The 24047-nt window shown below is 39.3% G+C and overlaps 1 protein-coding gene across 1 annotated transcript in view; it reads left to right on the forward strand.

The window, feature by feature from the left end:
• LOC121036521 (uncharacterized) overlaps nt 1-23801 on the forward strand; it is a 41578-nt gene extending 17777 nt beyond the window's left edge. The window contains exons 3-4 of the mRNA XM_040485033.1: nt 7412-7533; nt 23107-23801. The gene's annotated coding sequence lies outside the window, so the exon portion shown is untranslated. The remainder of the gene's footprint in view (nt 1-7411; nt 7534-23106) is intronic.
• The last annotated feature ends 246 nt before the right edge of the window (nt 23802-24047 follow it).

The raw sequence follows: 24047 nt of genomic DNA on the forward strand, positions 1-24047 counted from the left end.
TTTCAGAATAGAACAAAAATCTTTAGGTCTTTATATAATGTTGATGGTAAATGTGGAACCTATGAGAAAACTGGCATTCTGTTTCTTGGCTATTGAATACCTTTTACTCGGAGCGAAAACTTGGAAAAAAAAATATTGAAGTCCCATGGATTATCAAAAAGAAATTCCAGAATGCAGAGAGGGCCAATCACTGGATTGTGGCCACTAAGATGCATCATTGCTCAACTTCATTCCTATACCTGTAGGATGGAATTCTACAAGGGAATGGGAGAGAACACACAAAGCCCCAAGGAATGTGTGTTCCTATGTAACTTCCCAATCAGACAGTAGTAGAAAATGCCAGATATCAGACCAGAAAGGGTTTTTGTGGGAGAGGGTTTATAATTCAGTTTTGTAAACCCATTAATATTTCAGCACGTCTGTTATTCCTTATTTTTACAATTTACATTGTGTATTCATTAGCAGTGTTCCAGTGCTTGAAGATGAAAGTAATAACTTAGGAAAAATAACTAATATTTCCCTAAATAACTCTTACTACTGTTTTAGGAGCATTCAGGAGTCTCAGGAAAGTACTAATTCAGCCAGTTTGTAGACCACTACTTTAAACAAAGTTCAGTTTTCCAGATGGGTAAAAGAAAGAACATTCTAGACAGAGAGAAGAGGTTATGTAATGCCAGACATGTATGTAAAGAGGTATTTAGAGAGCTGGAGGTAGTGTGAATCTACGTATGTAAGATTAGCATGTAAGATACAGACCTAGAGAAAATAAAGGAAAACAGGATCAGTAATAGAGGTGTGGTTAGGTAAATTATATTCTGTCCATATTATGTGGTCAGTAAGAAATTCAGGTTTGGGTTTTTTTTTTTTTTCTTTTTGAGGAATCTACCAACGTGAGACAGCTGAACACACACCCGCCACTCCCCCCACCCGACCCTGTCAGCACTCTACTTTCTGCAACCATTACCTGAGAATTTGAATACAGTTTTCCCACTTAGTCTTCTTATCAAAAGTGATCCAATTATCCTAATTTTTATCATTAAACTCTTTGGCTGTGATTCTATACATTTTATAAGTTTTGGTAGTCTGCACTGGAAAAGAGGAAAAGACCCACTACTGAATATCCTGACACCACTAGGAAGTGCCTATTGTACATTCTCTGTGTGCCCACAACTATGCCAGAGGTGGTGGGAAATACATTTGCTCACAGCAAATTGAGAAAACTGCTGTATATGTTTCAAAACCTGGCTATGGTCTGTTCATCTGCATTTTTTAAGTATTTTCAATGTCAACAGGGTATGAGCCCTTTTAGAATTAAAACTAAATCCCTTACAGAGCCAAGTCAGCTGGAACTCTCAGTAAGTAAACTATTCTGTGGAGGTTAAGCTTTTAATCTGGCATGAGAGGAGTTAAAGTGAAGTACTTCTAAGCATAAGAGAAGCCATTGAGTGATAAAAAAGCCATAGAGTGACCCAAAGAGGACATACATGTAGTTTGCCTTTATATCTAACTTTCTCTCCAACTTAAATGAAATTACATGGAGATATAAAGCATCTCTCTTGATCTCAGTTGATGTCGTACACATAGTAGTAACTCAAAAAGAGTTGGCAAAATGAGCAATATGATTGCACTTGAAAAGTGAAACATAATTGTAATGATTAAAATTACAGTTTTATAAAATATTTGCATATGGGGGCGCCTGGGTGGCTCAGTCAGTTGAGCATCAGACTTCGGCTCAGGTCATGATCTTCGTGGTTAATGAGTTCGAGCCCCGGTTCAGGGTCTGTGTTGACAGCTCAGACCCTGGAGCCTACTTCAGATTCTGTGTCTCCCTCCTTCTGTGCCCCTCCTTGGCTCATGCTCTGTCTCTCTCTCCCTCTCAAAAATAAACATTAGAGAAATAAAAAATAAAATATTTGCATATGGGCAAAGACCCAGAGAAAATGTCCAAGAATAAAAAGTTGCTTGATTCATTCATTTCTTGGTTTTCTGAATGTTTTTTCTTACATTTAAAATGTTTCCATTATTGTTGCTACATATAATTTGAGTATCAGTTTTATTAAATTAAATGCATTCAAATATAACTTCTCTGTTAGGACAAAGTTCTGTCCACCACTGGGGTTCAAACGTGTCTTGGCATATCCAGAAAATTGGTGGGTTTAGGCAACCAAGAAATGATTTACATATGGGTTTTGGCAGAAAGACTGTCAAGAAGTGTGGACACCATTGACAAGGGGGTTTATCCAGGCTATTTTTCAGTCCATTTGCACTGCTACAACGCACTAGGCCAGTGTCCCAATTGGTCAATGCCCATGTCATGGATATCCTGGATATCATGCTATATCTTAGATATCACTCTTGGATTGAGGGTATATGCTTACGTATCTGGAAGATTCATTCTCTAATGCAGCTTCATTGACTCCTCTTGGAAAACACCATAAGCAGAAATAGCAGTGCATTAAAATCTTTATTACATCACTTATAATCCATAAATGAGTAATTAGGGCTTTTTTTCCCACTTCTTGGGGGAAATACAACATAATTTTGCAGTACTGGAGTCTCCAGAAAACACAAAAGTATTTTAATTTCTTGAAGGCTACAATGGAGATCATGAAAATGTCCAGTAGAAGGTGGTGGTGACCTGGCCTAATGGGGCTGGTTCAATGATTAATATCACAAGTGTTCAATGACAACAGAAACTTTAGCAACAGACATCCGTGTGGCCACAGATAAGTCTTGTTCTTGAAACCACATAAAACACTGTCTCAGGGCTCTCAAAAATTATGAGCAGAGTATTTTGCAAGGAGCTGGAGGTCCTGCACCAGCAAGCAAAGACAGGAGCCAATGAAATAAGGCTTATAACACCATTAGTAATACATTCATAATCATAGGTTTTAGTTCATAAGGAATATGAGATGTGAGAAGTGAATCTGCTATTCTTTCACTCAGTGGTCCTCATTCCCACTTCCCACATGCTTATTATTTGTGTGAATATAGGGAACTGAATGTACTGATAGTTTTTAAAAATACAGGGCATATTGGGGCACCTGGGTAGCTCAGTTGGTTGAGTGTCTGACTCTTGATTTCAGCTCAAGTCATGATCCCAGAGTCATGGGATCGAGCCCCATGTGGGGCTCTGTGCTGAGCATGGAGCCTGGAGCTTGCTTAAGATTCTCTCTCTCTCCCTCTTTCTCTCACCCTCTTCCCGTCTCCCCCGCTTGCATGGCCTCTCTCTCTCTCAAAAAAAAAAAAAATAATAATAACGGGACATATTTTTTGTATAACATTTCCATAAATGGAAGTTAAATACAATTCTTCATCTGGTGTTCAACCGAAGAAATAGTGATATGTTCCAATACTGGAAGAAAAATAGCTGGACTGAATTTATTGATATTTAAGGTCTTTTAAAGGGTAATTTTAGATATTTGTGATTCGCACCTAAAATGCTATTCTTAGCACCTAAACCTTGCCAAAGAGGCAATTCCAGGATTTCACCTTTTATGCATAGTGCTTAATAGTTTATAATGAACATTATAGTATTGGGTGTGTAATGAAACCTATAAGGTAGATAAGACAGCTAATATTATTCCCATTTTACAGATTAAAAAAATAGTGGCAAAGAGAACTGTAACTAGCTTTTTGGGCTCAACTTTAACACATTGATCAATAATTGTTCACTGAGCAGCCATAGATCTATGACATCCACTATGTTCTCAGAATAATATTTTTCTTTTTTTTTTAATTTTTTAATGTTTATTTTATTTTTGAGAAAGAGAGAGACAGAGCACAAGCAGGAGAGGGGCAGAGAGGGAGGGAGACACAGAATCCGAAGCAGGCTCCAGGCTCTGAGCTGTCAGCACAGACACCAATGCAGGGCTCGAACCCACACACCGTGAGATCATGACCTGAGTTGAAATCGGCGCTCAACCAACTGAGCCACCCAGGTGCCCCAGAAAAATATTTTTCTAAAGACATGAAGTTATGCTCTGAGCAGGCTAGAGAACTCATGAACTGCAGGCAGTTTATAAGGTGACCTCCTTTAAAAAAGAATTTCATGGGCCTTTTTTCTCAATGGCCTATTCCTTTATGTTTTGTAGTGACCAGTGTTTAATAATTACATAAAAATAAATAGATGCCTTGGAAACCAATACACTTGAAGTACAAGACAGTGTTTATGGTATCTGATAGATGAATTGGAGATTTTTTAAAAGGAAAGATGTATACATAGGGTCCCACCAGATTTGAAGTATGGTTACAATTGGAATTTAATTAGTGAACACTGAGTATCTATTATACACAAAGTATTATTCTTTTTTTTTTAACATTTATTTATTTTTGAGAGATAAAGAGAGAGCGTGAGTTGGGGAGGGGCAGAGAGAGAGAGGGAGATACAGAATCTGAAGCAGGCTCCAGGCTCTGAGCTGTCAGCACAGAGCCCAATGCGCGTCGAACTTACTGCGAGATCCTGACCTGAGCTGAAGTCGGACACTTAATCATCTGAGCCACTCAGGCACCCTTACAAAGTATTATTCTTAATGGAAGTGAATCAAAAAAAGAATACAAGACATGATCAGTACCCTTAATAATTTTTAATTTGGCTAGAAGGGATAAGATATAGATTCGGTATATCGAAGGTCCTCAACAAATATTTATTTAATGCATGGTTGAATGGATGACTATAAGAGATTATTATTGGTCCAAGGTAGCATGTGACATATACCAAGAAAATGAGGAAATATGTGTATGCATGTGTGTATTTAAAAAAAAAGACTGCAGGGCGCCGGGGTGGCTTAGTCAGTTAAGCAGCTGATGTCAGCCCAGGTCATGATCTCGTGGTTCATGAGTTTGAGTCCTGCATCGGGCTCTGTGCAGACAGCTCAGAGCCTGGAGCCTGCTTCAGACTCTGTGTCTCCCTCTCTTTCTGCCCCTCCCCTGCTCACACTGTCTCTCTGTCTCTCAAAAATAAATAAATGTTAAAAAAAAATTTTAAAAAGACTGCAAAATGATATATTTATCATTAAGAAGTCCTCTATATGTAGAGTCAGAATTATGAAGGTGAGGTAAGGTTGCAAAGGAATTTTGAATAGATAAAAAAAAAATAATTAAGCTAAGGAAATCAGAGGTTAGAGGTAAGAGTACAGTAAGAAGATATGGGGATACTAATGTTTACCTTAGACACAACTCATGACATTATTGGAGCAACCTGAAGTATGATGCTCACTCAAGAAGCCAAGAATTGGCACAGAAGTAAGTATTCCTCTATCTAAGGTTAGATTCACATTACTTGCTAATACAGTGGGAAATGGAGTGGCAGTTTGGAATTTCCCTCATAAAGAAAAAACAAATTAAATTGAGATAATTCATATTGAGATGTTGTACATTTGCAGGGACAGTGGTAATCTATAGGATTTGGGCAAAGATATACTGAAATTTATCTCCAAAGTGAATGAGTCAAAACTTGCAAATTTTATTTTTTTTTTTAATTTTTTTTAATCTTTATTTATTTTTGAGAGAAGACAGAGTGTGAGCAGGGGAGAAGCTGAGGGGAGGGAGACACAGAATCAGAAGCAGGCTCCAGGCGCTGAGCTGCCAGCACAGAGCCTGACGCGGGACCTAAACTCATGAACCATGAGATCATGACCTGAGCCGAACTCAGACGCTCAACTGACTGAGCCACCCAGGCACCCCAAAACTTGCAAATTTTAGAGACTGGCTGAAGCCTCATCAAGCAATCAAATGGATTTTTTTTTTCTTTTGGAAAATGACCCAGAACCCAGTGAATTTGGGGACAAACTTAAGTGCTCTTGCCAGGTAGCCATTTAGAAGACTGGTCCCTTGCCTTGAACTTTATTTTTGAAACTATAACTTATTGGCATCCAAATGACAACTTACGAAAGAGGCCTCATCATGCTCCCTAAAGAAACAACTTGTTCTCTGCCAAAATTAGGATTACCTTGCTTTAGGAAGAGGATGCATACTCTACTGACAGCCAAATGATGATTTGCCAGAAATATCACTCCATTGTGATATTTGAGGCACCAAGGAGCCTCACATAACCCTGAAGGCAGAGGGTAGTAGAGATGGCCTTCTAGACAGTGAATGGGGAACATGCTGAAGGCTGTTCTGAAGGCAAAATAGTAGTAACTGGGCATTGCACTAACTTAATGACCTGGCAAATTAGAAACCACCTTGGTAAAGGTGAATCCTTGGGTGGGGGTTTTAAGCCCCAAGTGGTAAAGCCTAAGGATAGGCTTCACCGAAAAATGAGTGAGTACCTGTGGCATGATTTATTCCATTTCTGTACCCTGGCTAACATGGATAAAATAGATAATTTAGTCTCAAGGTCCTTCTCAACCTACATAGCACATTAAGTAGTCACACTTATCAATGGGAATTGTCAAGTCATTTAAAACCCATTTCCGGGGCGCCTGGGTGGCGCAGTCGGTTAAGTGTCCGACTTCAGCCAGGTCACGATCTCGCGCTCCGTGAGTTCGAGCCCCGCGTCGGGCTCTGGGCTGATGGCTCAGAGCCTGGAGGCTGTTTCCGATTCTGTGTCTCCCTCTCTCTCTGCCCCTCCCCCGTTCATGCTCTGTCTCTCTCTGTTGCAAAAATAAATAAACGTTGAAAAAAAAAAATTTAAAACCCATTTCCTTGCCTATGGATTGCTCCCGTGTGATAGATGTTCACTCCATCTTTGAATGAGAAGGTAACAGTCCTGAAAAGCACTTGGCTGTGGAAGGGGCTCTCATTTCACAAGAGGTTGGAGGACATAACTGAATCAATATACACTCAGGAAGATGTCTAGGAAGTCAGGGATCCCATCTACCATCCTGCTGACCCCAGGAGGTGGACTTCCACACTTCATTACTCATGGACCACTCCATGAATAACTGTTCTGAGTAGCCATCAGCTGAGAGAACCTTTCCATAATGAAATTCTTTTTTTTTTTTAATTAAATTTTTTGGGGGGGACGCCTGGGTGGCGCAGTCGGTTAAGCGTCCGACTTCAGCCAGGTCACGATCTCGCGGTCCGGGAGTTCCAGCCCCGCGTCAGGCTCTGGGCTGATGGATCAGAGCCTAGAGCCTGTTTCCGATTCTGTGTCTCGGAATAATTTTTTTTTTTTAATTTTATTTTTTTTAAGACAGAGAGAGACAGGGCATGAGTGGGGATGGGGCAGAGAGAGAGGGAGACACAGAATCCGAAGCAGGCTCCAGGCTCTGAGCTGTCAGCACAGAGCCTGACATGGTGCTCGAACTCACAAGCTGTGAGATCATGACCTGAGCCAAAGTCGGATGCTCAACTGACTGAGCCACCCGGGTGCCCCCATAATGAAATTCTAATGCAGCCAAGATGCCTAACAGAGTCTGTGGTTAGTTACTTCTTGGCCTTGACTTTGGATTGTTTTTGTTTTTAGAAAATACTCGGGTTTTGAGGGGATGAAATGAGACAGCACCTGTGAAAACGGTTTGGATATTTTGAAGGCCTGCACTCATGTAGGAGCATGGGTGAAGATGATTACTGGGAGATAGCAAGAAGGTAAGCCCTGCATTTTTCCCCAGGTTGACTATTTTTTATTTAATTATCTCTTTTCATTAAGACTAGAGTGGACTCTTTTCCCTTCTGGGAGGCAAAAATAATGAGATATTTGTCTTGACTTTGCTATCATTGTGTATGCATGACATCCCCAGATCCACTCCACTGCATCCTACACACAAGTCAGACTGACCTAACTCCCACACCACTTTCAGCACTTCACCCAGCTGCTCAGGAACCTAACTTGGTCCTCCTGTCTGTTGTAGAAAATTCAAGCTCTTCTGTCTTGCATTCAAAGTCCTCATTCAACTACCTACCCCAGCCACTTACCCACCAGTCGCCACCACCTCTTAAATCTCACCTCTTCCTGCTTCACATTGTAGAAGCAAGTACTGTTGGAACTGACAGTCATCAAAAAGATGATGCTCATCCAATCATTCCATTTCATACTTTGGGAACCTAAGGGCCTGAAAGGGTGGGTGATATTTCAAGGCCACACACAGTGGCCTTCCACTGTGGCCAAGATAACATGCTTTCCATTCCTCCACACAACTTGGTCCTTTGGTCCTAAGCACTGGGACAGGATGAGTAGGACTGGCACCTGGGGAACAATGTGGTATGGGATAAATGATGCATAAAACAATAATGAGAATTAAAAACTCAATGCTCTTGCAACAGACTGTGTTTGTAGCAAATGACCTTTATGTAGAATTTGCTATCCTCTTAATAAGGAATTCATTAAAGTTTGGAGTTAATCTGTAAATTTTTGTTCTACTGGCTTTGGAAGGGAAATTTGTGACAATTGTCTTCTATGTAAACAGACTAAATGGTTAATATCATTTTTAGGTATGTCAGGGTTTCCCTGGGGAATGGCCCATTGGGTTATTATTGTTTGCCAAGTTCTTCCTCTGAATTGAAACTAACAAGGTCATTCCAAGGGTAACTGTATTGGGGAACCTCAGTACAATGACCCTGTTACAGCCTGCCCAACTAGAAGCTAGGAAACCACACCTTCTTTAGAAGGTTTATGCAGTAGAAAATGGGAGGTGGTTTGTGATTTAAAACCTTACTGATTGTCACAAATGGCAGGAAGACAAAAAAAGTGAAGGAAAAGGCTTGATTATAAGAAATATTGTTAAAGAAAATGAGAGGAAGTTTTGCAAAAGTTCAAATACATAATGCAATTTAAAATGAGACTGATCAACTTTCCACATCTGCTTTGATGAGTAGATAAGAATACCTATAATTTGTGTATTAAGTATTTGAATATAAATTACTCCTTATAAATTGAGGGTGTTTTTTTTTTTTCAACGTTTATTTATTTTTGGGACAGAGAGAGACAGAGCATGAACGGGCGAGGGGCAGAGAGAGAGGGAGACACAGAATCGGAAACAGGCTCCAGGCTCTGAGCCATCAGCCCAGAGCCCGACGCGGGGCTCGAACTCACGGACTGCAAGATCGTGACCTGGCTGAAGTCGGACACTTAACCGACTGCGCCACCCAGGCGCCCCGAGGGTGGTTTTTTTATAAATTTTCTTTAGTATTTAAATCATCACATGGAACTTAAGAAAAATAAATATCCTCATTTGTACATATACATAGACGGTAGGTAGTACTTATTCAGATTATTAAAAATGTCAGGGGCGCCTGGGTGGCTCAGTCGGTTAAGCGTCCGACTTCGGCTCAGGTCACGATCTCACAGTCCGTGAGTTCGAGCCCCGCGTCGGGCTCTGTGCTGACAGCTCAGAGCCTGGAGCCTGTTTCCGATTCTGTGTCTCCCTCTCTCTCTGACCCTCCCCCGTTCATGCTCTGTCTCTCTCTGTCTCAAAAATAAATAAACGTTAAAAAAAAATTTTTTTTTAATTTCAAAAAACAGAGCCTGAATTAATGAAGTTTTAATATGCCTATAAGTAAGTATATTAGTCTAAATGTCCAGATTAAGATTTAGTACTTTTCAGACTTTAGCACCTAAAACATATCTCTAGGATGTGACTATAACAAAGCTCAAAGGAGCAGACTTTGTCCTCTATACCACAAAATAAAAAATGGTTGTTTGTTTTGATACAAATATGCACTTTAAACCCTCCCCCCTCACACACACATACATGCACACACATAAATCCTCCAATATTCAGGAAGATGCATCATTTCATCTGTGGCTCCCATCTTTTTAAATGTTTATTTATTTTTGGGAAAGAGAGACACAGAGAGAGACAGACACACACACACACACACACACACACACACACACACACACACACACAACATGAGTGGGGGAAGGGCAGAGAGAGATGGAGACACAGAATCTGAAGCAGGTTCCAGGCTCTGAGTTGTCAGCACAGAGCCCAACGCGGGGCTTGAATTCACAAACTGAACCATGAGATCATGACCTGAGCTGAAGTCAGACACTTAACCAACTAAGCCACCCAGGAGCCACTGTGGCTCCCATTTTTCCTGGCACATGGCAGAGGTGCACCAAGAGCTCTCTATAACCCAGAGTTCATTAACTTCATTAATTCAGGCTACATTTGAAATTGTTAATAACCTGAATAAGTACTATAGTCTATGTATTTGTAAAAATATGGAGAGATATTTTATTTTTTTAACTCCATGGTGATTATTTAAATACTAGAGAAAATATAAAAAGCACCCTCCAGCAGGGTGTGCTTGATCTATATTTAGGAAAGACTTGAGAGGTCATCATCATCCAATTTGGGAAAAAGCAGTTGTACTTTGCACAAGCAAAAGCTCAATAAATGTTTGTAATATTGAATTTGTTGACTACTGAAATAATAATTCTCTGTAACTGCAAAGGTCTATACAAATATAATGTACTAATAATATTAGGCATCCAATCCATTTGGTATATAATTCTTTTAAGCCCAAGACTCACAAAAAACAGCAAAATGTGCTTTACTCCTGCCTCCTCTCCCTCTCAGGTGGTCTTCAATTTCTTCTGTTTTCTCTAACTTCTACAGAGAATACCATTCTTTTGCTCAAGATCAAAGTAACTCTGCCTCCTTTCAATTCTTTATTAACATTACACCAATTCTCAAAGAGCACTCGTCTCTCAAAGAGAGCTATTCCTTCCTGACTTTTGCTTCTTCCTCCAAACAGATTGAAAATCGTTTCTTTTGTCTTGATATTTTGGGTGTGACTTGATACATTCTTGGGTTTGTCTTCCTGGACATACTAGATTTAGACCTATGTAGTATTCTCTTACTTCTCGTGGGTTAAATGCACATCAGATAGGCCTCAGATCCTCTGTCTTTATCATGTAGCCTTTCACAGATGGAGCCCTGCATAACCTCCATCTGCAGGCCCCAGCCTGTCTAGGACTGTGAGTCAGTTCTCCCTAAAGCCAGAAGAGTATCAGCAGCCTCAGCCCCATCAGCCTGAAATTGGGCTTGCTGCCCATAGAGCGCTAGCAATGAACAGCTGGGGCCTGTAAGGCTTTGGAGTAACAGCATCTCCAATCTGTGTTGGCCTCAGCCATACAGACAACTGGGAGGCAGCAGGGTGCAGTGGAAAAGGAGAACAGCAAAGGAGCCAGGCAGGCTTGGAAGGTTCAAGTTAGTCTCCCCATTCTGACCTTAGCTGTATGACCTTGGGCAAGTCACTGAAGTTTTCTGAATCATCTGTTTCTTTACCTGTAAAGGGGAGGTTGTCTCTAATGCCCATCCCCTACAGGGATTCTTGCTGGTAGCTTATTTAGTCTTTCTATTACACTAGTTTCCAATTCAATACAAACAGAGTATTTCAAATTGTATATTTCAAATTATATATATATATATTTCAAATTAATTTTGCCTGATAGGGTGTTAGAATCTTGACCAAATATAAAATCAGTCATCAGACTTCTTTTGTGATTTCTGTTTTCTCATACCTTTAAATGATACATTTAAATCAAAAATCTATTGGAGGGGAGGAATGCTTATCATAATCATAATAATTGCTAATTTATAGTGAGTGTTAATTTATAGTGAGTGTTAATTTATAGTGAGTACTGACCTAGGTGCTTGACATGGATTGTCGCGCTTAATCCTTGCAACAATCTTATGAAGTAGATACTATTGTTATTGTCATTGTACAGATGAAGAAACCAAGGCATGAAGATGTTAGGCAGCATGCCAAGGGCCACATAGCTAGTAAGTAGAGAGGGATAGAGTGGAGACTGGGAGAGAAAGAGTTCCTCGATAAACCAATAGGTTATTCTTTTTCCTACTTCAAGCAATGGTCATGTCTAACATGCTCCTGATAATAATGAGTACATTTATTGCCTGGTGCTGTAGTCATTAACTTGTTGAATATCTTCTGGGTGCAAAGCAATGACTAGGAGATTTGCACCTTGAGGCATTATAAAAGCAGGAGGAAGATAACAGTCTCTGCCCTCAAGAAAATCAAAAGCTAATAGGGAAGCAGCCTGAGCAATTATGAACTCCAATATAAGTAAAATACAGTAAGTGCTTTAATAGTGCCACACGCTAAGTGCCACTGGTCCCAGAGAGGGAACAACATATTTCAATCCTTTCCAGAAAGCTTGATTTCAAAGTTTATCTTTGAATTGAGCCTTAATGAACAAGGAGGTTTTGAGAGGCAGAGAAGTGAGAGAAAGACATTCCAGGCACAGAAACCACATGGGTAAATACTCACACTGAGTCACTATTGACTCACTAACCTCAGTGTAGGGCTTGTTCCTGGAATAGCAAGGAGCTTGGGGTTTCTAAGCTCTACGGTATTTACAAGGAAGTCCTAATTTGGTAGGTGATAGTAGAAAGGCAGAATCATAAAATCTTGGGGTTGAAGGGTCCCTTAAGGTCATCTAATCCAATAACCCATCAAATAGCTAAATCTCTTCTAAAACCTTCCTGCCAAAGGGGCATCTGGGTGGCTCAGTCGGTTGAGCATCCAACTTTGGCTCAGGTCATGATCTCATGGTTTGTGAGTTCGAGCCCCGTGTCGGGCCCTGTGCTGACAGGTCAGAGCCTGGAGCCTGCTTCAGATTCTGTGTCTCTGTCTCTCTCTGCCCCTCCCCTGCTCATGCTCTTCCTCTCTCTCAAAAGTAAATAAACATTAACAAAAATAAACACCTTCCTGCCAAGTTGGGGCGCCTGGGTGGCTCAGTCGGTTAAGCGGCCAACTTCAGCTCAGGTCATGATCTCGCAGTCCGTGACTTCTAGTCCCGCGTCAGGCTCTGTGCTGACAGCTCAGAGCCTGGAACCTGTTTCAGATTCTGTGTCTCCCTCTCTCTGACCCTCCCCCATTCATGCTCTGTCTCTCTCTGTCTCAAAAATAAATAAACATTAAAAAAAAATTAAAAAAAAAAACCTTCCTGCCAAGTAGTCATCAAAGCTAGGCTCACATATTCCTAGCAATAGATATGTTATTATCTCCTAGGGTAGCTGATCTCATCACTTTCTGAAATTATATTATTTGCTTATTTATTTGTTTATTCAATTATTGTCTTTATCAGATTAGAACTGAAGTTTCAAGAGAGTAGGGACTATCTTGCCTATTAGGTATCCTCAGTGCCTAGCACAGAGTAGGCATAAAATAAATATTCATTGAAATGAATTCATTCCATCTCCAGATAGTTACATTTATAAAATTGTTAGGTTATTTCCACAAAATAGTCTTTTACATACATGAAGACATCTATAAAATCCCCTTTGTATTTTCTCCAAGTTAAATATCTCCAGTTGGTTAACAATTCCTCATGAGCTATAACTATGGGACTCTTCACTATCCTGATTACTCTCTCAAATTCCCTTTTGTCTCTGTTTCTTTTAATGTTCTTCTATAATAACAGAAGGCTATATCCCAACTTTGTGTCATCCTCCAACTAGAGAGGTCTGATCTCTCTTCTTTTAGGTCTTATAGTGTGACCACATTTGGCACTTTGTTGAGGCCTACTTCACATTGTTGCCTCTTGTATTTCTAATTGTCAGATAACTACCCTCCTTCCCACTCCTACTACCCCCTGCTATGTTCTACCACTTGCTAAAATCTCTCCTGCCTTGGGGTGCCTGGATGGCTCAGTCGGTTAAGTGGCCGACTTCGGCTCAGGTCATGATCTCGCAATTTGTGAGTTCGAGCCCCGCGTCAGGCTCTGTGCTGACAGCTTGGAGCCTGGAGCCTGTTTCGGATTCTGTGTCTCCCTCTCTCTGACCCTCCCCTGTTCATGCTCTGTCTCTCTCTGTCTCAAAAATAAATAAACGTTAAAAAAAAAAATTAAAAAATAAATAAATAAATAAAATCTCTCCTGTCTTGACTTGTACAGATAGAGTTTGAAAACCAAGCCCAAGGCCTCACATTTAGGAGGCTGTTACAATAATAATCTAGGACAAAAGACACAAGGTACAGAACTAGCACAGTGTGGCCAAAAAAGAAGAAACAAAAAGAGAAACACACTTGAGGCCTGATCAACAGAACTTGCAATCCACTCATTTAGTAACTGCTAGGTCACTTTCTCAATGAATGCCTCTCCCTCCTGACTGCTTGTGAATTAGGAGTCAATTCCCAGCTTCTCCCCACCTCACTGTCTCTGAAGTAAGCATACAACATAGTCTTTTTAGACTGTTATATATTTTTTTCCTAGTTACAATATAAAAAACTTACTGGGAAAACTGAAAGATAGTAAGATTTCTAGCCTGGATGCTTGAGATAATTGTGGTTCCATTATCAGAGTTAGGGAATACAGGAATAGACTTTAAGATGATAACGAAGAATTTGGGGCACCTGGGTGGCTCAGTTGGTTGAGCGGCCAACTCCTGATTTCCGCTCAGGTCACGATCTCAAGGTTCATGAGTTTGGGCCCCACATTGGGCTCTGCACTGACAGTGTGGAGCCTGCTTGGGATTCTTTTTCTCCCTTTCTTTCTGCCTCTCTCTCTCTCTCTCTCTCAAAATAAATAAATAAACTTAAAAAAAATAAAAGGTAATAATGAAGCATTTGTTTTGGGACATGTTGAATTTGAAAGCCTGAGGATATCTGAAAGCAGTTAAACAATTTGTTTTAGTACTTTAGATTTGGAGCACAAAGCTGAAATATAGATTTGTGTGTCATCAATGAAGATACTTGAAGCTTTCCCAGACAAGAATGCTGAAGATCATCTGGATTGAAAAAAGATATGGCTAAGAACAAAACCTTTAACACGTCCTCCTATAATGGGTATCTGGAGGAGGAATCTCCCAGAAAAAGAGAGAGGTGTGCTGAGAGGGCATTAAGGAAAACTTGATGAGTTTAACATTGGGTTGGCCAAAGCTGGACATTATTACAGAAAGAAGGTAAAACCAGTCACATTAAACCCAGCAGAAAGCTCCTGGAGAACAGAAATTCTTAAGATGTTACTGAGTTTGTCAATGAAGAGGTAGTCTGATAACCTTGAGAAGAATAATTCCAGTGAAATTGGAGCCAGGGTGCAAGTTGTTAAGAAATAAGTTGAGTAAATTTTAACAATGAAGTCAAAGCAGTAAATGTAGACTGCTGTTTTGAGAAGCTGTTCTACAATACATGTAAAATAAAAAAGAAACAAATCCATATGAGATTCATACAACCCACATATTCTAAAATATAATAGGAAGTTAACTACCATTTCACTGCGATTTCCAACTGGCTTTAGAATTAGGCAGTTTATAAGCCTATAGGTAGTCAATAGATCTCACTATATTAAAAAGAAAAATGGAAATATATTTTTATGGATAGATTTCATTGAATTTAAATAGGGTTACATGTATTTTCTTGTTTGTTTTTCCCTCGGTTCCCTCTTTGGTGTCTAATTATTAGATGTCCAATAATTTTCTTTGAATTCAGTTCTCACCTAATTCTGCCCAGGCTGGACACCAGGTCAAGCTCATTAGACTTTAACCTACCATAGATTTTGTTGGAATTACCACGAGGTCTAATGAATTTCTGGATCCCTTCTATATTGTCTTCTAATGCCATGGGCTGTGAACCTCTGGGAAGACCCTATCACCTCCTGCCCTGGCCTCCACAGCACATAAACTCACAGGGTGTCAACTCTGGAAGTGGCTTTACAGTTTTCCTAGTTCATTCTCCTTCTATTTCATAGGTGAATGAACTGAGGCTCACAGTGGGAAAATGACTTGTTCAAGGAAGCATTGTTACAGAATGACTGCCGCATGATCTTTAGAGTGAGAGCTAGGATGGAATCCTGGATTCATTATTACCTAATTTAATGACATTAGGCTAGGCTCTTCACTTCCTGAGCCTCAGTTTTCCCATTTGAAAATGGGCTAATGATGGTCACACCTGCTTCATACAATTTCTATATGATTGAATAACACGTGAAGCATCTAGTCAGTACTTAGCACATGGTAGAAACCCACAAAATGTTGATTCCCTCTCCTTTATGCAAGGTTCCATACCTAATGTGACAGAAACAAAACTCAAGCAAACCCAGGTCTTCCACACCAGCACCTTTTTCATACGTAGGGGTCTTCAAATTGAGATTCCCCTGGAGGTATGTAAAGATCTTCTGAGAGATATGGGGGCATGGACAGCTTCAAGACAATTGATTTCCCAATGCTCAAGTTCCATATGAACTTTTCCCTAAAATTGATCTTAGTATCCGTCTGCAGCTGAGTTTCATTTTCCTCCTATTTCACAATAATTTTTCCACTTAGTAAGAAGATAGACATTCGAAACCTAAGTGGAAAATTTATTGTGAGATAGGCGAAGTGTTGAATCTCCAAAGCAAAAAACAAAGGGACTTTGGGACAATTTCTTTAGTCAGGATTTTATAAACTGCATCTCAGTTGGAGTTCCTGGGTGGTTCAGTCGGTTAAGTGTCCAAGTTCAGCTCAGGTCATAATCTCCCAGTTTGTGACTTCAAGCCCCTCATTGGGCTCTCTGCTGACAGCACAGAGCCTGCTTTGGATTCTCTGTATCCTTCTCTCTCTGCCTCTCCCCCCTCCCCTCAAAGTTTGTCAATGTGTTTCTATTTGTGGAATTTTTGCTATGAATTCTGCTCTAAATAAATAAATACATACATGCATAACATACATACATAAATAATACATACATAAACATGAAAAAAAATAAACTGAATCTCAATCTCATTCAGAGGTGTGATTCCAATAAATTTTTACTTTTTAGGTTTAATAAGATTATTAAAACCTGTGGTAATGTAGGCTGTTCAGTTGTGCACTTCCAATAATTGTTTCAGTGCTCAATGCAAAAGAAACTTTTCAACACTTAGAGATTTATTAATTTTTAAAGAATTTTTTTAACTTTTAGTTCACACATGTATATATTTTTGTTGAAGAATGATAGGCTGGTGGATAAAAGACTTCTGAATATAGAAATACATTCCGTTAGATTAAAATCTGTGGAGGAAGTGGGATGGAAATAGGAGTTCAAGGAGAAAAAGACCTTATAAAATGTTCAACAGTCAAAAAAGAGGTTGCTGCACACTTTTAAAGTGGATGAGGTAACAAGATACCCTCATATCTAAATACCATTAGTAAAATTTAAGAGAATGATGAGATAGATTTATTTGTAATATGCTGGAGATTATCTTTTTCAACTCTTCCATTTTTCTGAAAAGAATTTAAATGTCAACTTAAAAATGAATTAGGAAGAACATAATTTTTCAAAATTCTTTTAGGGGGTACTGCCTAGACTACCCTAAAAAGGTCCACAGCCATTTCAGAGTTTTATCCTTATTCTAATCCCTGACTAAGGGAGAGCTTCCCTTTTTTTTGATGTTCAAAAAGATACATGTGCACGCACACAAACAACATATCCCCCGGGCTTTAGGTCTTGTTCCTTTGATTCCACATCCTCTCCTTTGCCCTTTAGGGACATATCTTTGGCTCCCAGCCCTGTAAGTTTACATCTTACCCTTTTCAGCCCTGATGCTCCCCCTCCCGCCCAGCTCCATATACACACACACTTGCCCATTTTCTTCTGAACTTTTTTAAAAAATTTATTCTAATGTTTATTTATTTTTGAGAGAGAGACAGAGACAGAGCGTGAGCAAGGGAGGGAGGGTAGAGGGAGAAAGAGGGAGACACAGAATCTGAAACAGGCTCAAGTCTCTGAGCTGTCAGCACAGAATCCGACGCGGGGCTAGAACTCACAAGCGGTGAGATCATGACCTGAGCCTAAGTCACACGCTTAACTGACTGAGCCACCAAGGCACCCCTAAACTTTCTAATTACTGCAACATTGCTAAAGTTGCTCCAGCCATTAGGAAACCATTGGCTTCTTCCTTCATTTTTTGCTTCAACAATAATTCTGAAACTTCAGCATCACCCAGAGGGCTTGTTAAAACACAAATTACTGGGTCCCACCTCTAGAGTTTCAGTATCTAGAGTTTCAGATCCAGTATTTTGGGAATGAGCTCTGACATTTTGCATTTTTTTTAAATTTTTTTTCAACGTTTATTTATTTTTGGGGGGACAGAGAGAGACAGAGCATGAACGGGGGAGGGTCAGAGAGAGAGGGAGACACAGAATCGGAAACAGGCTCCAGGCTCTGAGCCATCAGCCCAGAGCCTGAGGCGGGGCTCGAACTCACCGACCGCGAGATCGTGACCTGGCTGAAGTCGGACGCTTAACCGACTGCGCCACCCAGGCGTCCCTGACATTTTTCATTTTAAACAAATTGCCAAGTGTTGCTGATGGTGCTCGTTTGGGGACTTCACTTTGAGAAACACTGCTCTATGCTAGTATCTGGTCAGCTCACCAGAGATCATGTGGCCTAAATGGCAGGTACTGTCATATCTAAAGCTAAGAGTGATACCAAAAAAGATATACCAGGCAGAAATATATGAGGTTTCTCAGGCATATTTCTCATACAATCTAAAAATTCTTCTGGATTGGATTTATTTAGAGCAGAATTCATAGCAAAAATACCACAAATAAAAAAACATTGACAAACTTTCATAGGAACTTGCATTCATGGTGGACTTTCTTTTTTTTTTTTTTTTTAATTTTTTTTTCAACGTTTATTTATTTTGGGGACAGAGAGAGACAGAGCATGAACGGGGGAGGGGCAGAGAGAGAGGGAGACACAGAATCAGAAACAGGCTCCAGGCTCCGAGCCATCAGCCCAGAGCCTGACGCGGGGCTCAAACTCACGGACCGCGAGATCATGACCTGGATGAAGTCGGACGCTTAACCGACTGCGCCACCCAGGCACCCCCATGGTGGACTTTCTATATGCCAAGCATTTTCTAGGCAGATTCTCACGCATTATCTCATTTAATCCTCACATCATTTTTGTGATGAGTTTTATTCATTATTATTTATTAATTATTATATTATTTATATACTATGTTATATATAAATAATATTCATTATTTATTCTCTTTACCCATAAGGAACTGAAGAGCTGAAAGGTTAAATCCATTGGAAACTGTCCTTTAAGTTCTTCACTAATTTCAGGTGACCATACGGAAGAATGAAAACATCAGTTGTCAACCTGCTTCTATAAGAAAGTAAATATTTCAAGACATGTGTGTGGGGTGCCTGGGTGGCTTGGTCAGTCAAGTGTCTGACTTCAGCTCAAGTCATGATCTCACGGTTTGTGGGTTCCAGCCCCACATAAGGCTCCACATTGACAGTGTGGAGCCTGCTTGGGATTCTTTCTCTCTCCCTCTCTCTGTGCCCCTCCCCGACTTGTGCTTTCTCTCTCTCTCACAAAATAAATAAACTTTAAAAATAGCATTTAAAAAATTATGTGAAATCATTTAAGAGTCAATAAAAAGAACAGGCAGATTTTATTAAAGGATAAACATTTGGTCTTACCCAGGTCATTCATCAATCAACAAACAGAAGAGAATCTGGAATCCCATTCCACCCACTACCCTTTATTGATTTAAAAAAGAGGCATAAAAAAAAAAAAGCAGCATTGGATTCCATCAACCATAACTCAGTTCTTTCAACACAATTGGAAAAAAGAAACCACCAGTAATACTGTATTGTTTAAAAACTCAACATATATAAAGCAGAAAAGAGTATTAAATTATAGAATGTTCTAGTATCCTAGAGAATGGGCTGATAAAGACTAATAATTAGAGAATGTTTCCCATTGCATTGAGAATTTGCATAGGTGTGTGTGTGTGTGTGTGTGTAGTATGTTCTCATATCATTATTATTCTCCATTTCTGGAATCCAATAAAAATTACCAGGCATAACAACACAGGTATCAACAGATGTTGGCGAGGATGCAGAGAGAGAGGATCTCTTTTGCACTGCTGATGGGAATGCAAACTGGTGCAGCCACTCTGGAAAACAGTATGGAGGTTCCTCAAAAAACTAAAAATGGAACTACTCTACAACCCAGCAATTGCACTACTAGGCATTTATCCAAGGGATACAGGTGTGCTGTTTCAAAGGGACACATGCACCCCCATATTATAGCAGCACTATCAACAATAGCCAAAGTATGGAAAGAGCCAAGATGTCCACCGATGGATGAATGGACAAAGAAGATGTGGTATATATATATATATATATATATATATATATATATATATATATACACACACACACACACACAATGGAGTATTACTCGGCAATCAAAAAGAATGAAATCTTGTCATTTGCAACTGTGTAGATGGAACTAGAGGGTATTATGCTGAGTGAAATTAGTCAGTCAGAGAAAGACAAATATCATCTGACTTCACTCATATGAGGACTTTAAGACACAGAACAGATGAACACAAGAGAAGGAAAGCAAAAATAATATAAAAACAGGGAGGGGGACAAAACATAAGAGACTCTTAAATATGGAGAACAGAGGGTTACTGGAGGGGTTGTGGGAGGGCTAAATGGGTAAGGGGCATTAAGGAATCTACTCCTGAAATCATTGTTGCACTATAGGCTAACTAATTTGGATATAAATTAAAAAAATAAAATTAAAAATAAAATAAAATAAAAATTACCAGGCATGCAAAAAGGCAGGATATCATAACCCATTGTCAAAAGATAAATAAATCAAAACCAACCCAGTACATGGATTTTATAATTATTGTATAGAGGTATTAAAATGGTATTCCATAGGTTCAAAAATTTAAGTACAGATATGGAAGTTGTATATTTAAAAAAGATCATATCAAACTTTTAAAGATCAAAAGTATAATATGTGAAATGAAAAATACAATGGATATGATTAACAGCTGATTAGATATTACAGAAGAAAAGATTAATGAATTTGAAGACCTAGCAATAGCAGCTACCCAAAATTGAACAAAGAGAGAAAAGAGAACTAAAAAAAATATGATGGAGTATCAGTGAGCTGTGAGACGATTTAATACTAATTGGACATCCTGACAGAGAGAAGTGGGGCAGACAGAAAAATATTTGAAGAAATAATGGCCAAAATCGTCTCAAATTTGATGAAAACTGTGAACCCACTGGTCCAAAAAGCTTGGCAAGTCCTAAATACCAGACACGTGAAGACACATAGTAAATTGTTCAAAACCAGTGATAAAGAGAAAAACTGAAAAGACATCAGACATGTCATACAGAAACAAAGATGAAGATTCCACATTTCTTGTTGAAAACGATACAAGTGTAATAACATCTTTAAGGTACTGAAAGGGAAAAAAATAACTGTCAACCTAGAATTCTATATAAGAGAAAGTATCTTTTAAAAACAAAGGTGGACTTAACACTGTTGGTGGGAATGCAAACCACTGCAGCCACTGATTCAAAGGGGTCAGGCACACCCCCCACCCCCCCCGGATGTTTATAGCAGCACTATCAACAATAGCCAAATTATGGAAAGAGCCCAAATGGCTATGGACTGAGAAATGGATAAAGAAGATTTGGTATGTATGTACACTGGAATATTAGCCATAAAAAATAAAGAAATCTTGCCATTTGCAACAACATGGATGGAACCAGAGAGTTATTACACTAAGCAAAATAAGTCAGAGAAAGACAGGTACCATATGATTTCTCACTCATATGCGGAATTTAAGAAACAAAGCAAATGAACATATGGAGGAAAAAAGAAGGAGAGAAACCATAAAACAGACTCTTAACTGTAGAGAACAAACTGAGGGTTGCTGTTTGAAAACAAAAGTAGAAGTGGAATAAAGAACTTTTCAGACATCCAAAAGCTGTAAGTTGGAAGATTTCATCATCGGCACACCCTCACTATAATATTTAATTTAATGTTTATTTTTGAGAGAGAGAGAGAGAGAGAGAGAGAGAGAGAGAGCATGAATTGGGAAGGGGCAGAGAGAGAGAGGAGACACAGAATCTGGAGCAGGCTTCAGGCCCTGAGCTGTCAGTACAGAGCCCGACATGGGGCTTAAACCCGCAAATCATAAGATCATGTGACCTGAGCCAAAGTCAGATGTCTAACTGACTGAGCCACCCAGGCACCCCTGCACGCCCTCACTATAAAATAAGATTTCTAGGGGCACCTGGGTGGCTCAGTTGGTTAAGTGTCTGACTCTTGATTTTGGCTCAGTCCACAATCTCATGGTGTGTGGGTTCGAGCCCCACGTCAGGCTCTGCATTGATAGTGTGGAGCCTGATTGGGATTCTCTCCCTTCTCTCTCTCTCTCTCTGTCCCCCTCCTTAAAAATAAATAAATAACATTAAAAAAAGAAATAAGATTTCTATTTCCACCTTTCCAATCCAAAAGCCTTTTACTTCTTTTTCTTGTTTTATTGCACTGGGTAGGAACTCCAGTACAATGCTGAATACAGAACAGACATCCTTGTCTTGTTCTTGATCTTTGTAAGTAGTCATTTTATCAGACTTTCTTTAGTTACGCATTTGGAATGTACTGTTTCCTGTAAAGATCATACCATGTTTTCCCTATATAGAAGGGAAATAAGAATCTGAGGACAGAAATTGCAGAAGACAGAACATTACTTAACATTAAAAAATAAAACAAAAACAAAAAGATAATTTCTAACACGAGGACCATTAAGAAATGGAAAGTGTTGCCTTGGGAGAAAGTACCTTTCTAGAAGTTGCAGAGAACCACATGCTATGAATAGTGTGGTAGCGATTTTCATCCTACATGGGAAAAGAAAACAGTTTCCTTATGGTTGTGATGATCCCATGATGATCTGAGGCTGTGAGATGTTGTCTCAAAGAAGGGAAATTATAAAAAAACTATGCATTTAAATGCTTATGTACATTATGTACTTATGTACAGAGTTACATATAGGCAATCCAATATACCACTATTTTTTCAAGCTTTTCTATAGTGTATTAAAACCAAAAATTCTGTAGCTTTGTTCCTCAACTTATTAACTAGATTCCATCTTTCTTTTTAAAAGATTTTATTTTTTATAAAGCAGTTTAGGTTCACACCAAAACTGAGAGGAAGATCTAGAAATTTTCCATACACTCCCTACCTCCACACATGCATAGTCCTGCCTTTATCAACATCCCACATCAGAGCAGTGCATTTGTTATAATTGGGGAAACCACATTGACCCATGATAATCACCCAGAGTCTATAGTTTACATTAGGGTTCATTCTGGTTGTTGTAATCTATGCATTTGGATATACCACTATTTTTTATAAATACGTTATGTTCAAATTGTGTTTTAAATGCCCTCTTAAAATCTTTCTCAGGGAGTCTTTAACAGCAAATTCATTGCAAATTCTCAATGCTTCACTGCTCAATAAAGAAGTTCCATTGCACACAAGTGTGGTACCTGCTAGGATTCATGAAGCTTGCTAGAAGAAATCCTGGTTGCTAAAACAAATCTCTAAGAATTCTGAACAAATTCCCATAAGAAAAGATGGTGCTGAGTGCTCTGGGACTCTGGGGTGTGTTTATTTGCTTTGGTGAGTGTCTCTCTGACCTCTTTAGGTCAGTGGGAAAAGAACAAAGGCCTCTTTCTCTTCCTGATTACAACACCAGGAAGCCCCAGGTAGCTGAAATGAGAATGCTTCAAGATACAGGAATAGATACATTCCCATAGAGAAAATAGGACAAACAACCAATTAAGAGCTGAACACTGGAGGAAAGACCAACAGCCCTGGAAACCCAAGCAGTAAAGTGAATGAGGCCTGCAAAAGATTTGTAGTGAATGTCAAACTTAAATCTGGGTTGACATCCCAGATAATTTGGTAATAATTAATAATGGATGAAATCTAGGTAGATTGGGATTCCATTTGTACCTAATTGTTCATGTTTTATTATTTAAGAATTAATACATGCAAGAGTGTATAATTAAAAGTCAATCTACCCTTTTACCTAATCACTGTAACCTTAATCAACCAAGTCTGGGAGCCAGAGGCAACTATTGTTACCAGTTTCTGAGGTCTCCTTCCAGGGATAATCTATGAATATACAAGATTGGGGAGGTGGGGGGGGGGGGGGACATAATTGCAACACAATGAACACACTGTTCTGTAAGGTCACATTTATCTTTAACAATGTATCTCTGAGAAATTTCCTATTTGTACATAGAGTTCTGCTTCATTTTTTTTTTTAAACAGCAGCATAGTTTTCCATTGTGTGGAAATACAATTATTTATTGACCAGTCTGAAAATGATGGATATTTAG

This window comes from Herpailurus yagouaroundi, unplaced genomic scaffold (assembly GCF_014898765.1).
Source record: "Herpailurus yagouaroundi ecotype Mexico unplaced genomic scaffold, PumYag 162, whole genome shotgun sequence".
Classification (NCBI taxonomy): Eukaryota; Metazoa; Chordata; class Mammalia; order Carnivora; family Felidae; genus Herpailurus; species Herpailurus yagouaroundi.